Genomic DNA, 17,563 nt, shown 5'->3' on the forward strand with positions numbered 1-17,563 from the left:
ATAGTTGTGGGAAATTTAATTCAAAAGTCTGCAAATTTTGCATGACAAAATAATGTCATAAGCTTCAAATCACTAGAAGCTTTGATTATATCAAATCCTGTCAAATCATACATTTACTGTAGTTGCTCTGTGTTAATATATATTGCTTGACTTTGTTATTTAACTTACAAAACTTTTTGAATAGTTTGGAATTGAGTTGATCTCATAAATACAGTATCTCATTTGCCAATAATATTTTTAATTGTTCAAAGAAATTATCAAGACCTCAGTTTCATGTCATAAATTAGTGGGATATATTTGCTTTTATAATATTTAAATAGTTATTTTCTTCAACTGGTGGTCACAGTGACTTTTGAGTAATAAAAGTTTTCCACATTTTTAATTTATTTTCTTGGTTCTGCTGAATGAGCAACAAAATGGCAGCTTTTTTTAGAATTGATACCATAATTTTCATATTTTTCCCCTTTTTGGTTCAGCATTTTGGGGGCTCAAATAAAATGGCAGCTTATTAAATTTGGGGCGTTGCCCTTCGGAAATTCCTGGCTAAGCCCACTTTGCTGAACTCATGGTATGACTCTTTTCATTTGTTTTTTTTAGGTTATATATATTTTTTGTTTTTGATAAGAGATTATTTATTGTTTAATATGAAACTGAGGTCTTTTTTTGCTGGTGAAAAAACTAATTAAATTACAATCCTATGATAGAACCTTGTATATCAGTCTAGCCGAACATCATTGAACTCAAGATTAGGTCACCTAGAAATGATTCAACTTCTAGTCTTCCCAGGTTGACAATCTACTTGTATGAAGGTCTGAATGGTGTCTTGTGCAAGTCTATTGAGCACACCGCCCCTAAAGTTATCACTGTTGTACACACCCATGAATAGTGAGATATGATTATCTCTGCTCTTACTCACACTAACCTGCACAGTGTACTGGCATCCATACCATCAGCGTACTCCCATGAAATCTGCAGAGAGCCATCACCTGGTATCCTTACCTACGACCTTCACCACCAGAGCAATCATCTGATCATAGCCTCAAGGTTAGACTCTGCCAAGAGCAGCAATGTTGTACCGCCTTTTGTGGTTTCCTGGCCTGTTGGAGCAGCTTTTGTTTGGTGCTGGTAGGACCTCGTGGGAGGTATCAAGTGTATTTCATTTTTCTGGTACAAATAATAAATGATGATAATATTAGATATAGGAGAGTATTTCTAACTAGTGAAGGGTTTCCAGTAGATTTTGAACAAAAATATTTATTAAAACTAGAAGCCAATCTTAATTTGTTTTATTGTAAAAATTGAAACTGCATGAGCAAAACAGAAAATAATCTAAAGATTTGTTTGGTTTTTACTGAGAACCCTTGACTAGTTGTAAAATGTTTTGATTAAGATAACAGTGCTTGACACTCACTTTTGCAGATACAAGGCAATGGGCTAGTAAGTCTATAAATCTAGTAGTTCAGCAGAGTAATATATGAGCCCAGAAAATATTTCTTGGAGAATGGAATACTTTCCCTTCATAGCCCTTAAAAAACCCACTAGCCTATGGTCAGGACTAGAGTGTCCTTATTTTCACTAGCCCAAAGCAAAGAGTTACTAGTCCCAGACTAGTGGACTAGTGTTGGTGTCAAGCACTGGCTAACATGAAATACTCTCCTATATCTAATATTTGAGGCTAGAGAACTGGCAATCAAAAGTATTTTTTCATGTTGGATTATTGATTAGTGATAAGATTTGATGTGTTGAGGACTCTTATGACTTCATTTTCAATGGGTTCAATAAATTTATCTTTATCTTAAACAGCCTTGGAAGCATTTTTCCATTCAAAACTTATCTTGCTATTTTTGCTGAATTATATCTGAACTTGTAGTATTTGAATGAAACAAACTTATGCCTTGGAATCTTTACTGTCATTGCAGTATGTGTGCGCAAAAGAGTTTTGAATGAAGATGGTTTGAATTGTAAATCATGGACAGAACATTCCTAATTTTTTGTGAAAATAACTTATCTGCAGGACTCAAAACAGCAGGCAATATGCAATCCCAACATTCTGATTGCAAGAAAAAGAAAAAAAATCATGTACGATTTTCAGAATAAAATGTCAACAGAAATTTTACATTCAAAATTTACTTGTCCTGCACAAACATTTGTGTAATTTTGAGCCCTGCATGTTACCAGTCCTCTAGCCAAAAACACTTTTTCTACTAGTTTTTCTTGTCACATCTTAACTAATGCTAGTTTATTACTCTTAGGCCTAGGGAAAACCCTGAAATTCTTTTAAAGTCATCGTCCAATTTTTTGAAATTCTACAACATTCTTCATTGAAATGGTTGTCTTTTTGGTTGTGTTTGCTTTAAGATGTTTACACAAGGTATACTATTCTCCTAGGCCTAGGTAGTAACTTTTTTTTAAATTCTTTTTTTTTTTTTTTTTTTTTTTTTTGTTATTCCTGAAAAATGCTAGATTCTTTTTTCTTTAAATTCTTGGAAGATTTCAATCTCTAAACCATGTTACTCATATTGATATCCTTGGTGGATGATTCCTGTCATCAGTACTGATTGACTTGCCCTTGATGGTGCTGCATCATCTTACAAGGCTTTGCATCTTGGTATAACTGAATATGACAGATTTGGTGAAGCTAGAAAAGAAAAACAAAAAGAAATTGTCAATATTCTGTTGCCTGTTTCCAGTGATGCACATCAGATAGGATCAAATGGCAAAAGTCATATGCTTGAAAATGGATGTAAGCATGGGTGCCCTATCAGTCAGAGTGCTCTCCTCTCACCAAGGCAGTGCAGGTTTGATTCCTGGACTTGGTGTTGCTTACCATTACGTATTGAGTAGAATTGCTTATTGTTTCTCTCCTGTGCTTCAAGGGTTTTTCTCTGGGTGTTATTTATTTAACACTTATTGCCTGGGACCATAAAACACACTGCTTTCTGGAGGTTCTAGTCAATGTGTTGTTCCAAAAATTATCCTTCCTCCCTCCAAGCAGGTTTTTTAAAGATCCCCCATTCCCTAGAAATTCCACATTTTTCCATACAATATTTTATGATTTTGTTCTTCATTTCGCCCCTCCCCCCTCAGAAATTCCAAATTGCTCAGTGTTGGGAGGGGGATGGATAATGTTTGGAACATCACAATAAGTAGTGTTTTGTTATATACCAAGTGCCAAAGAATGCAAAGCAACTACATATTGTTGCCAGCTGAGAGCCATTGCGGGAAAACATTGAAACTTGTTCACATGATACCCTCTCATCCAATCAGAGTACAAGAGAAATGGACTTTTACAGTTGGTATATAACAATATTATTTATTGACAGCTAGTCTTAGATTATGTCTTACATATTCCATCAAGTATGTGAGAGACATGCTGATATCAAACATGATATATCCAATTGCTAAACTTACTTGTCTGTCATCTATCTGATGGCCAGAACTTGACAGCATCATCACCATGACAACATGATCCTTGGTTGAGAGGCTGGCAAGCTGTTGAAAAAAATCAGAGATGTGTTGAGAAACCTGAATGTTTATTACGCTAAGTTAAAATTAATTTCTCTAGCATGCAAATTTTAGAGTATTAGAGAAAGACATTTTGCAGGTTGTTAGTGATCATACAACATGAGATTGACCTTTGTGAGAATTTGATGTACCTGGATGTTCTTTTATCTCTCTGATAAAGTCATCCTCATTTGTATTCTTTACGTACGACACACAGCATTATACAACAACCCCTTGAATACAAATGAAGAGGACTTTATTCCCGGGGGGTTACTCCCTTTGTTCAGGTGGTAGGGGTGATTGGCACTCCTTTTAGGGTTGAAAATGTCCCCTGTGTGGGCCTTTTAGGGGTTCCGGCTCAAAAGTCAACTATGTAACATAACTCAGTACCTTTTGGGGTCATTTATTATGCACGTTATCCATGCTATGCCGCTGTTTACTTTACAATGATGCACTAAATATTTCTTTAATATGATCATCGTAATGATCTTATTATACGCTGTCATTTCATTCGTTGAACTGGCATTGATAACTGGGGTTAATAGTAAAATACTGAAATAAAGCTGTACCTTTTAGGGTTTGAAATCAAGTTTGGGTTTAAGAGACTTTTTAATTTATGTGTACCTTTTAGGTACCAATCACCCCTACCACCTGAACAAAGGGAGTATCCCCCCCCAGGGACTTTATTGAGTGCAAACGTCCAAGCACATAATGTATGTGGTCACTAAAACATTATTTCAACACAGCCAGTATGCAGTGGTCTACTTTGCCAAAAGGGCTCCTTAAAGTACAGTGTGACTACTATAAATGGGGCCATGTATCGGAATGCAATGGAATGCATTGTTTTCATACAAGATTTTAAATTAGTTTTCTTGTGTTACTGGTGTAACTGACCCCTGTTACAGTAGTTGCACTGTAATGCTAAAGCATGACTGAAATAGGCATTGGCATAATGGGGTCATTTTACTACAACTACCAAAATGCTAGAGCATGACTTTTGGCTGGTATCATTTTTATGAATACGAAAGAAAAAACTAATTTGGATGCATTTATATATTGTAACATAGCTAATAGTTTAACTTACTTGTCTGTCATACATCTGCTGGCAATAGCTTGATGCAATGTAGTATCATCACAATCTAACAATGACACGTACCAATACTTGTCATCAAGCTGTTGAAAAAGTGAAAGAGATCTGTTTAGAAACCTGAATCAATTACAGATATTTGTTGAAATGATTATATTACTAGCAGATACTAGTTAAGACTACATCGCATAAATGTTCTTTAGTGCAGGCATAAGCCATGTCAATCCTTCAGTCCTGTCAGTATACAGTACTGGTCAGCAGTAGACCATGTTGTACAGTGGGAACCCTGTGGTTGTCTGACATCTACCATGTTGGTTTTGAGAAATAATAGCCCATAGAGTGCCTCAATAAAGCATTGTATAACTAACTTATGTATGAAATTGTTCTGCAGAGTAACATACATACCTGATGATTAGTAATAAACTGCTGCTTGGGATATGAACAGTTTTGTGGTAACAAGGTGAGTCCATATTGTTATGAAGGTCACAGGGTCATCAAGTTGATATTCAGGTCAACACCCATACAGCAACAAGGGAAGTCCATATTGTTATGAAGGTCACAGGGTCATCAACAGATTGATTTGCAGTCCTATACTCATAGACAACATTGTATCAAGTGTTTTTGCTTCTTGTTTTAGTGCATTTTACCCATCATTTTCAGATTAATACTGAAGTATTCCATTATATATTGGATAGAGTCAAGATGCAGTATGGTAGTTAGGCTCAGATGTCAGGTTTCCATCTTGTTACAGATCACTGGACAGCCTTATGGAGTATTTCACGTGTAAGTTATACTTTTAAGACTGCAATACAAAGAAAGATAAATCATTAGGACATTAATAATTAGGATTTTCATGGTTCTAACGAGGGAGGGGAGGTCTTAAAATTTCACGAACCAAGTTTCGTGTAACGATGATGACAAAAGTTTCAAAATATGGAAAAAATGGAAATATACTCAAATTAAACTTACAAACTGTTTGAAAACTTTCTATAATTACATATTTGTGGCAAATTTAATTGTATTTTGCAAGAAAAAGTGAAATTCTTAGAGTTCAAAGCCAACACGTGTCATGGCGGTCAATCGAACTTTCGAAATCTACAAACTGGTTAAAAATACGGAAAAACGCCAGAATAACGCAGAAAAACACGATAATTCTTACCTGTCATAGTTCTCGTGTCCTTATCTCTCTGTTAGATGGAGCACGAGCTAATAAATTTTTTTTGTTCTTGTAAAAACTTCTCTTTATATTTCCACAGATTGACACACGTCAAACCGCGATGAAAGCAAGATTTGAAATGAACCAAATTTACGCAAGGACCTGGAACTAGCATTTTACACAGGGATCCCACAAAAATCTTGATTTTTGGTGAAAATGCGACGGTTTTTGAGCAATATTTTTTGCCCAAAACATGTAAAATGACCAGAAAAGGCTATGTTCGTACCCTACGGAGAATAAAAACCCGAAAAAACGCTTATTTTAGGCAAAAGACACCATTATGTTAATTAGTCACGTGACCAGTCACGTGACCCTTAATTTTGTGTTTTTTAAGGCGTGATTTTTAAATTTTCATAACAAAAATAAAATCGTGGGTTTGAAATAATATCCTTTCATTTGAATTCATTAGATCACGCAGTTGATAATAAAAGAACATCGAACCTTTATTGTGTGACATTTATTGTCTGACCCATAAAAATAAAAAATGAAAGAAATAAAACAACAGCTGAAAAATATCCTTTAATGTCTAGACTCCACCTGACCAAAAATAAAATACACCCAGAGACAAAGAGGAACAAACAAAGATTTCAAGACGCATAAAGCGCCAATATTTTTTTATTACACTTCAAGTTATTTAAAAACTTTATTAACTCATGCGGCTTCGCCACTTCGCGCGCCTGATTTCAGTTTAAGTTACTTTCACACGTTGAAACTTTTAGCTTAAACTTGCTCAAACTAGCTATACTCGTGCCGGCAAACGAAACTTCGCGAAGAAGTTTTTAAAACGAGATTATGTCGTGTTTCACGCCCGTGAATCTTGTCTCTCAACGACGTTGAAAACAAGTTTTAGCAAAAAGTTTTAGGCGCATAACAGGAGCTTTATTTCTTGAAGCAAAACAGCACAGCGAACCGTTTGATACTAGTAAATTATGCGCATTAATTTTTTTCTCCTTTATTTCAGTTTGAATAAGTGTTTTCAAGCATAGAATAACATTTACTCGAGGGAATAACACGTGCTTACACAACGCCCAAAGTAATCAAATACATGACGTCATATTTGCGTGAATACAGTAGAAATCCGTGGACGGTTTGTTTCTTTTTTGGAGAAAAAAGGGTCCGTGCGTTTTAGTCACGTCATTCTCTCAATCATCATTTTTTTCTTTCATAGAATCAGTATTCTTTCTCACGACAAGAAAAGAAGCAAGACTCAAAGAATCTAGCACTTTATAAATCAATGCCTTCATTGTTCATTTGTCAATCCTTTGAGTATTACTTCTTTGTTTCTTGGTGACGGTCAAGGTGTTAATGGTATTGATTGCTCACGATTATCCTGAAAACGACCAGAACAGTAAAATACAAAAGAAGTCACAGCTTCATCATATCGGAATTCGTGACATTTGTTTTATTTTGTCCTGTAAGACTCGCAGTCAAGAGGCTCGAGGCTCTAATCACGCTGTGATCATGTGTGTGTGATTTAGGGGGAGGGGGTGGGGTATAGTGACGAATGAGATTTTGTATTTTTTTTAAATAGTTTAATGAATTCACTTGATTTTGAATCTTTACAGTCGTTGTATATATAAAATTCAATCTCTTTTATTCTAGTATCACTCTGTTTACCTTTTATCTATAACTCTCGTAGTTTTGTTTTTGTCACATTTATCAAATTGTTCTGTTCTGTTCTGTTCTGTTCGTTCTGTTCTGTTCTGTTCTGTTCTGTTCTGTTCTGTTCTGTTCTGTTCTGTTCTGTTCTGTTCTGTTCTGTTCTGTTCTGTTCTGTTCTGTTCTGTTCTGTTCTGTTCTGTTCTGTTCTGTTCTGTTCTGTTCTGTTCTGTTCTGTTCTTTCTTCAATTGTTCTATTCCTTTTTAGCTTTTTTCGCATTTTTCTATTCTTACATTTTTTTCCCTTTTATCTTCATTTCAAAAACTAAGTGCCTCTTGCGTCCAATTTTTGTTGTTTTTCTTCACGCTTTGCCAACTCCTTTCTCCTTTCTCTATCTCTGTTTACAATTTTCTTCTATTGTCTTGATTCCCGTTGTCGTTTATTCCGTCGTTCTTCATGCCCATCACCTGCTGAGAGTGATAAACAGAGCAACTCAAACCTATTATTTTTATCGTGATTCACATGATTGAATATATTTAATAACCAAATTAGAACAGGGAACAAGGCACTGGAAAAAGAAATATCGAGGACCTTCCATAAAAGACAGCGGTAGAGGAGAGGAAAGGGGGGGTTTTAACAGTGTTAATGTGCTGACTCTTACCTTTTATAGCAACGTCGATATCCGCTACACATATGATCGATCTTCTGTGCTTCAAGTGATTATCCAACATGGATTCATAACAATCAACTCCTTCATTCAAGTATCTGGCCGGGATATCGCTGTCATTAAAACATCATAGTAGAATAAAAGAAATGTTTATCTAATTTTTCATCTATCCATCTATCCAATCCCATGAACTCACAAACAATCCAACAAAATTGTATTGGATTGGATAACACCAAACGTCCATCCTTCCAATCCAATTAAATCACATTAGTCTATTCTTGCTTCCGCCCATCATCCATCCATCCAATCCAATTAAATCACATTAGTCTATTCTTACTCCACTCATCATCCATCCAATTCAATTAAATCACATTAGTCCATTCTTACTACCGCCCATCATCCATCATCCAATCCAATTAAATCACATTAGTTGCCATTCTACTAAACCCATCTTCCATCCATCCAAGTTAATCACATTATCCAATCCCAGAAACCTCCATGATCCATCATTCTCATCCATCCAATCCAATTAAATCACATAGTCCATTCTTACTCCACCCATCATCCATCCAATCCAATCCCATCCATCACATCATCCATTAAATTACATCTCCAACCCATCATCCATCCAATCCAATAAATCCATTAGTCCTTATTCTTTACTACCAGCTCCAATCCAATGAAATCACATTAGGCTCATCCACCTCCAATTTTAAACACATTAGCATTCTTACTACCATCATCCATCCATCCAATAATGCAATGCAAATCACATTAGTCCATTCTTACTCCACCCATCATCCATCCATCCAACCAATTAAATCATTAGTCCATTCTTACTCCAGCCCATCATCCAATCCAATTAAATCACATTAGGTCTATTCTTACTCCAACACCCCATCCAACCATCCATTCTTACTAAACCCATCATCCATCCAATCCAAATTAAATCACATTAGTCTATTCTTACTCCACCCATCATCCATCCAATCCAATTAAATCACATTATCCATATTCTACCCAACCATCATCCATCCAATCCAATAAAAACACATTAGTCCATTCTTACTCATCCAATCCCATCCAATCCAATTAAATCACATTAGTCCATTCTTACTCCACCCATCATCCCCATCCAATCCAATTAAAAATCACATTAGCTTATTCTTACTCCACCCAACATCTTTCCATCCAATCCAATTGAAATCACATTAGTCCATTCTTACTCCCACCCATCATCCATCCATCCATTAAATAGTCACATCCAATCCATTCTGACCCCACATAATCAATCAACAATTAATCAGTCCTATTCTTACTCCGCCCATATCCATCCAACACATTAGTCCATTCTTACTCCACCCATCATCCATCCATCCAATCAAACCATTCCCACCATCATCCATCCAATCCAAAATCACAATTCTTAAAAACATTCTTATTCATCCATCCAATTAAGCTCCATCCTCCAAATTAAATCATTAGTCCATTCTTACTCCACCCATCATCATCCAATCCAATTAAATCACATTAGTCTATTCTTACTCCCCATCACCAATCCCAATCATCCAATTAATTAGTCATTCTTACTCCACCCATCATCCATCCAATTAAATCACATAGTCTTAATATCTACCACCATCACCCATCATCCAATCCAATTAAATCACATTAGTCCACATCACATCTTACTCCACCATCATCCATCCAATCCAATTCAATTCACATTAGTCCTATTCTTACTCCACCTCATAATCCATTCTATGTCATCCATCATCAATCATCCAATCCAAAATCACATTAGTCTATCTTACTCCACCCATCTCATCCAACATCCATAAGAATGTAGTTCATTATAACAGATCATCCATCCATCCAATAAATCCACATAGTCTATTCTTACTCCAATCCCATCATCCATCCATCCATCCAATCCATTAAATCACATTAATTCTTACATTCCAATTAAATCAATCTCCTTCTTTCTTCCATCCCATCCCATCCAACATTAAAATATCCATCTAGTCTACTGTCTTAGCACCCATCATCCATCCATCCAATCCAATTAAATCAACATTAGTCCATTCTTACTCCACCCATCATCCATCCAATTCAATTAGTCCAATTAAATCTTACCCACACCCATTAAATCAGTCCATTCTTATCCCATCACCCATCCAATCCAATTAAATCACAGTATCCAGTCCATTCTTACTCCACCCATCATCCATCCAATCCAATTAAATCACATTAGTCCATTCTTACTCCACCCATCATCCATCCAATCCAATGAAATCACATTAGCCATTTCTTACTCCACCCATCATCCCAATCCAATCCAATTAAATCACATTAGTCCATTCTTACTAAAACTCCCACCCATCATCAAACATCATCCAATCCAAGTAAATCACATTAGTCCATTCTTACTCCACCATCATCCAATCCAATTAAATCACTGTCTTACTTACTCCACATCATCCATCCATCCAATCCATTAAACATTACCCATCTTCCATAAGTCTTCTTACTAAACCCATCATCCATCCAGCATTGTTATTTCTACTCCACCCATCATCCATCCAATCCAATTAAATCACATTAGTCCATTCTTATAAACCCATCATCCATCCATCCAATCCAATTAAATCACATAGTCCATTCTTACTCCACCCAACATCATCCAATCCAATCCAATTAAATCACATTAGTCATTCTTAGCCCATCACCATATCACATCCACCACCCCTCATGCGAGACTCATCCACATTCCATCCAATCAAAGGAAATCATCCCATCTCCACCCATGTACATCCAATAAAATCATCCACTCCACCCATCAGCCATCAGCCAATCCAATTAAATCACCCAGATTGTTCATTAATCTTACGCCCCCATCATCCATCCATCCATTAATCACATTAGTCCATTCTTACTCCACCCATCATCCATCCATCCAATCCAATTAAATCACATTAGTCCATTCTACTCCACCCATCATCCATCCATCCAATCCAATAAATCACATTAGTCATTCTTACTCCCCCATCATCCAAATCCAATAAATGAAGGCACATTAGTCATTCTACTCCATCCCCATCCATTCAATCCAATTAAATCACATTATCACCTTCTCACCCATCATCCACCCATCCAATCCAATTAAATCACATTAGTCCATTCTTACTAAACCATCATCCATCCAATCCAATTAAATCACATTAGTCAATTCTACTCCACCATCCATATCCATCCCATCCATCCAATTAAATCACATTAGTCTTGTACTACACCCAGTCATCCATCCAATCCAATTAATCACATTAGTCTATTCTTACTCCACCCATCATCCCATCCTCCAATCCAATTAAATCACATTAGTCCCATTCTTACTCCACCCATCATCCTCCATCCAATCCAATGTAAATCACATTAGTCCATTTTACTCACGCCTCATCCAGATCCATCAATCCATGCCAATCCAAATAAATTAGTCCATTCTTACTCCACCATATCCATCCATACCAATCCAATTAAAATCACATTAGGTCCATTCTTACTCCATCCATCATCCATCCAATCCAATTAAATCACATCAGTCCATTGCTACTCACACCTCCATCAATCCCATCCAATCCAAAAATCACATTAGTCCATTTACTCACCCAGCATTGACCATCCAAAGTCCAATTAAATACATTAGTCCATTCGTACTCCCACCCATCACAATCTATTCCTCCCAATCACAATTACATTAGTCCATCTACCTTCCGACCCTCAGCACTAACATCCATCCATCCTAATCAAATGAAAATCACATTAGCTACTCCACCATCATCCATTCATCTAATCCATATTACTCACAACATTCGTCCACTTACTCCCACCCATCATCCATCCCTTCCGATCCAATCAAAACATTAGTCCATTCTTATATCCACCCATCATCCGCCTCCATCAATTCCAATTAAATCCAAGTCCAACCTCTTACTGCAGCCCATCATCCATCCCATATTATGTGCTCTTGATTGCCCATCCTCCAATCTACGATCCAGTCTTGCTCCACCCATCCACCATCCTTAAAACCATTAGTCTATGTTCACAAACCCATTCAGCCATCCAGCCACAATCCAATTAAAATCACATAGTCCATTCTTACTACCCATCATCCACCAATCATCATCCATCCCATCTCCATTCCATTCTACCCAATCATCCCCCCATAGTCCATTCCTAAAACCCTCATCATCCTTATCCATCCTAAATTTAATCACATTAGTCCATTCTTACCTCCACCATGTCACCCCATCAGACACCGCCACATCCATCCAATCACAAATTAGGTCAATCGTATCATTCCCATCATCATTCTACTCTACCCATCCAACCATCCCAATCCAATTAACTCACATTAGTCTATTCTTACTCCACCATCATCCATCCATCCAATCCTAATTAAATAACACATTAGTCCTTATTGGTCTGACTCCAGCCCATTCATCCAGTACCATCCAATACTCCTAATCCAATTAAATACATTAGTGCCAGGGTTTTACTGTTTTACTCCCCCATACATCCATATTCATTGCATACAATTAGAATTTAAATCACATATTAGTCTATTCTTACTAAACCATCATCCACCCATCATTGTAGTTGTCCACATCTAGGCATTGTTATGTCCACCCCATTCTCCATTCCATCCAATTTTTAAAATCACATTCAGTGTCTATTCTGACTCCACCCCTCATCCCATCAAATCCAATTAAAGAACATTAGTCCTTTCTTACCCTCCACCCATCCACCCATCATCTGTTCATCCAATCCAATAAATCACATTAGTCCATTCTTAATCCACCACCCATCATCCATCCAATCATTTCCAGTAGAGATACTCACATCTTTATCTCCACCACATCATCATTAAGCACATCCAAACTCTTATTAATTTGCACATTCAGTCCTTCTTTTACTCCACCCCATCATCCATCCAGACCAATCCAATTAAACCACATAGCCCATCTACGCGTCTCCCATCAATCCATCCAATCCAATGTACCCAAATCACATTAGTCCATGTCTTACTCCACCCTCATCCAGCATCCATCAATTAATCACATTATCCATTCTACCTAATTCATAGCCCCATCATAGTTCCATTCTTAATCCACATGCAATCATCCATTCCAATCCAATGAAAATCACATGTTATTCTATTTTTGTGACCGTTCCACCATCAGCTTATTCCAATCCAATTAAAACTCAGTAGTGCCCATTGTTAGTCAGCCCTCGATCAAGCCACCAAGTCCAAGGAATTTTAATCACAAGTGTAGGCTCATTCTTCACGCCACCCTGGCAGCCATCAAGCCACGGCAAGCAGATTTGTCTATTTTTACTCTACCAACCATCCAATCACATCAATTAAATTAACATAGCAATCTAATCCATCGTTCCATCCATAATCCATTAAATCACAGTAGGCACCCTAGTTTTTTCCCCATCTTTCTCCCTCTTATAAAACACAGCATCTACTCCAAACCAATTAATCTCAAATCCATCGATGTACTCACCAATTCCACATCCATGTTGAATCCAATTAAAATCTCATTAGTCATTCTGACATCACACCTCATGTCACCGCCATCCAATCAACTTAAATCATTCCCCCCGGAGTCGGCCCTTTTTTCTTCCATTTATTACTCAACCCTAGCTTTGCATACCCAAATCATCACCATAAATCCATTAGTCCAATTAGTCTGACTCCATCCATCAGTAGTATTCTTTGATTACCCATCTCCATCCCATTAAAATAATTAAATCATTAGTCTCCATTGTTCTTACTCCACCCATCACTCCATCTATCAATCCAATTAAATCACATTAGTCCATTCTTACCTCCCCATCATCCCCCATCTATCCATCCATTCTAAAATCACATTAGGTCATTCTAACTCCACCCCATGCATATAACTTCCCAATCCATCCAATTAAATCCACATTAGTCCAATTCTTAAACTCCCACCACTCACATCATCCATCAATCCAATTAAATCACGGTCCCCTAGTTACTTCTCCACCCTATTGTCATCAGCCATGCAATCCAATTAAATCAACATTTCTTCTTACTCACCCATCATCCATCATTCCAATCTAATTAAATCACATTAGTCCATTCTTAACTCCACCATTATCCACTCCCCAATCCAAGTAATCACATTAGTCCGCATCCATTACTCTACCCTCATATCCATCCACCTAATAAATCACATTAGTTCCATCTTACTTCCACCCATCCTCCATCCAATCAATCAAGTTAAATCACATTAGTCCATTCTTACTCCATCCACCATCCCTCCATCTGCAATTAATCACATTAGTCATTCGTACTCCACCCTCCATCAATCCAATTAAAAAATCACATTAAAGTCCATTCTACTAAAACACCATCACCCTACCAATTAACCACTTTAGAGACTTAGTCCTTTTCTTCTGTCTCCCCCTCCTCGATCATCCCATCAATTAATCAATTAGTCTATTCATACTCCATCCGTCCCTTCATTCAATCATACGATCACATTAGTATATTCCTTACTCCAACCATAATCATCATTCCAGCCAGCTCCAATTACATCACATAGCCCATTCTTCCCACCCCATCATCCATCAATCCAATTAATCACATTAGTCATTATTACCTCCACCCACATCCATCCATCCATCCCTTAAATCATATTAGTCCATTCTTACTCCAACCCATCATCATCCAATCCATTAAATCCATCTATTCTTCACTCCACCCATCCCCCCATCCATCCATATCCAATAATCACATTATTCCCTTCGTACTAAACCCATCATCCCTCATCCTATTAATTCCATCAGCTATTGTTACAACCCAATCATCCATCCATACCAATCCAATTAAATCTATTAGTGTCCATTCTTACTAACCATCATCCATCCATACCATCCATTAAATCACATTGTCTATACCTTTACATTCCACCTAACTCCTCACCCCTCCATCCAAGTCATATCAATTAAAACATTAGTCCAGTCGACTCCCCCATCAGTGCATCCTCCAAATCACATTGAGTCCATCTTACTCCATCCCAATCCCAATAATCCAATTAAATCACATTCGTCCTTCTTACTCTCACAACTCACCAATCCATCACCAAATCCTAATAAATCACTTATTCCATGTCTTACTCCAACCATCATCCCATCCATCCAATCCAATAAAACTCACATTTCCATTCTTACTCCACCCATCATCCCTCTATGCAATCCATTAGTCAACATTCTTACCCCACCATTCATCCATCAATCTAATCTAATAAATCACTAGTCATTCTTACGTAACCCATTCATCATCCAACCACTTAAAAACAATATGAGCCGATTGGTAGGTCCACCAAGCATCACTACATCCATCCAAGCCCAGTAAAATCACATTAGTCAGGAGTACTCCAATGCCCATCCAATCCAATCAATCATAAGTCGAGTCTTACTCTACCAATATCAACTTCATCCATCCCAATTAACACATTATTCTATGTTATCCAACCATCATCAATCCAATCCAATTAAAACACATAGGCCATTCTTACTACACCCATAATCCAATCCATCACACTCAAATTAAATCACATAGGCAAGGCTACCAACCAACCATCCATCATCGAATCCTAAGCAAAGACATTAGTCTTCACTCCCTACCCATCATCCACCTCATCCAATCCTAAGTAAATCACACAGAGGCCAGGAGGACGACACCCAGCAGCCCGCCAGTGTCTTCTTACTCCACCCATCATCCATACCAACCAATTCAATCATATTAGTCTATTCTTACTCTACCCCATCATCCATCCAATCCAATTAACGCAATTATTCTATTCTTACTCCATCCACCATCATCCATCCAATCAATTAAACCCTTACCTATTGTTAGTCCACCCATCAATCTATCCAGCCAATCCAATAAACTCATTAGTCCAATTCTTACTCCACCCATCATCCATACAATCCATTCAATCATATTAGTCTATTTTACTCTACCCATCATCCATCCAATCCAAATTAAATCACATATTCTATTCTTACTTACTCCACCCCAGTCATCCAATCCATCCAATTAAACACATTAGTCCATTTCTACTCCCCCATCATCCATCCATCCAATCCATTAACTCACATTAGTCCATTCTTACAACCACCCATCATCCCTCCATCCTAATCCTAATAAATCACATTAGTCATTCTTACTCCACCCATCATCCATCCCTCCATCCAATTAAACCACATTAGTCCATTCTTACTCCACCCATCATCCATTCCAATCCATTAAATCACATTAGTCCATTCTTATCTCCCCCCATCACCATCCATCCAATCCAATGAAATCACTTTTATTCCATTCTTACTCCACCCATCATCCATCCAACCAATTAATCACAATTAGTCCCATTCTTACTCACCCATCATGCATCCATCCAATCCTAATAAATCACTTAGTCCATTCTTACTCCACACATCCACCCATCATCCAATCTAATCCAATGAATCACCTTAGTCACTATTCTTACTCCAGCCCATCATCCATCCATCAAAATTAAAGACATATCAGTTACCATATTGTTAGTCCAACCCATCAGCGATCCATCCATCCCATAAACTCAATTAGTCCATTCTTACTACTCCACCCATCATCCATACATCCAATTCATCATTTAGTCTATTCTTCTCTAACCATCATCCCTCCAATCCAATTAAATCACATTATTCTCGTTCTTACTTCACCCATCAATCCAATCCAATCAAATTAAAATACACATTAGTCCATTCTTCTCCATCACCCTCATCCATCCATCCAATCCAATAAATGCACATAGTCCATTCTTACAACCACCCATCATCCCATCCATCGAATCCTAATAAATCACATTAGTCCCATTTCTTATCTCCACCCATCATCCATCCAGTCCATCCAATTAAAACCACATTAGTCCTTCTTCGCCAACCATGCATCCATCCAATCCATTAAATCACATTAGTCCATTCTTACTCCACCCATCATCCATATCCATCCATCCAATAAAAATCACCACATTAGTCCCTTCTTTACTACTCCCCCATCATCCATCCAATGCCATTAAATACATTGTCCATTCTTACTCCACCCTCATCCACCAATCCAATTAAATCATATTCGTCCTTCTTACTACTCAAACCCATTATCCATCCATCCAATTACATCACAGTTCGTCTATTCTTACACTTTACTCCACCCATCATCCATCCATCCAATCCAATTAAATCACCTTAGTCCATTCGTACTCCACCCCTCATCCATCCATTCCATTAATCCCATTAGTCCATTCTTACTCCCCCCATCATCCACACATCCAATCCAATTAAACATATTATTCCATTCTTACTAAACCCACATCCCCCAATCCAATTAAATCACATTAGTCCATTCTTACG

The 17,563-nt window shown here is 37.3% G+C and overlaps 2 long non-coding RNA genes across 2 annotated transcripts in view; both read right to left on the reverse strand.

Annotated features, from left to right (window-relative positions):
* Positions 1-269: 269 nt before the first annotated feature.
* LOC148911717 (uncharacterized) lies at positions 270-5,864 on the reverse strand. The gene is made up of 5 exons (XR_016119606.1): positions 5,751-5,864; positions 4,997-5,393; positions 4,589-4,677; positions 3,412-3,492; positions 270-2,638 (listed from the first exon to the last, which is right to left on the reverse strand). It is a non-coding gene; the product is annotated as an uncharacterized LOC148911717 (long non-coding RNA).
* A 2,234-nt stretch (positions 5,865-8,098) lies between these two features.
* Positions 8,099-17,563, reverse strand: part of LOC148911718 (uncharacterized) — a 59,682-nt gene continuing 50,217 nt past the window's right edge. Inside the window, exon 3 of the long non-coding RNA XR_016119515.1 lies at positions 8,099-8,187. This is a non-coding gene — a long non-coding RNA (uncharacterized LOC148911718). The remainder of the gene's footprint in view (positions 8,188-17,563) is intronic.

The sequence above is a fragment of the Actinia tenebrosa genome, unplaced genomic scaffold, assembly GCF_029948245.1.
Source record: "Actinia tenebrosa isolate PJP-AT-01 unplaced genomic scaffold, QUT_ActTen_1.0 PGA_scaffold13__45_contigs__length_12533684, whole genome shotgun sequence".
NCBI classification, from domain to species: Eukaryota; Metazoa; Cnidaria; class Anthozoa; order Actiniaria; family Actiniidae; genus Actinia; species Actinia tenebrosa.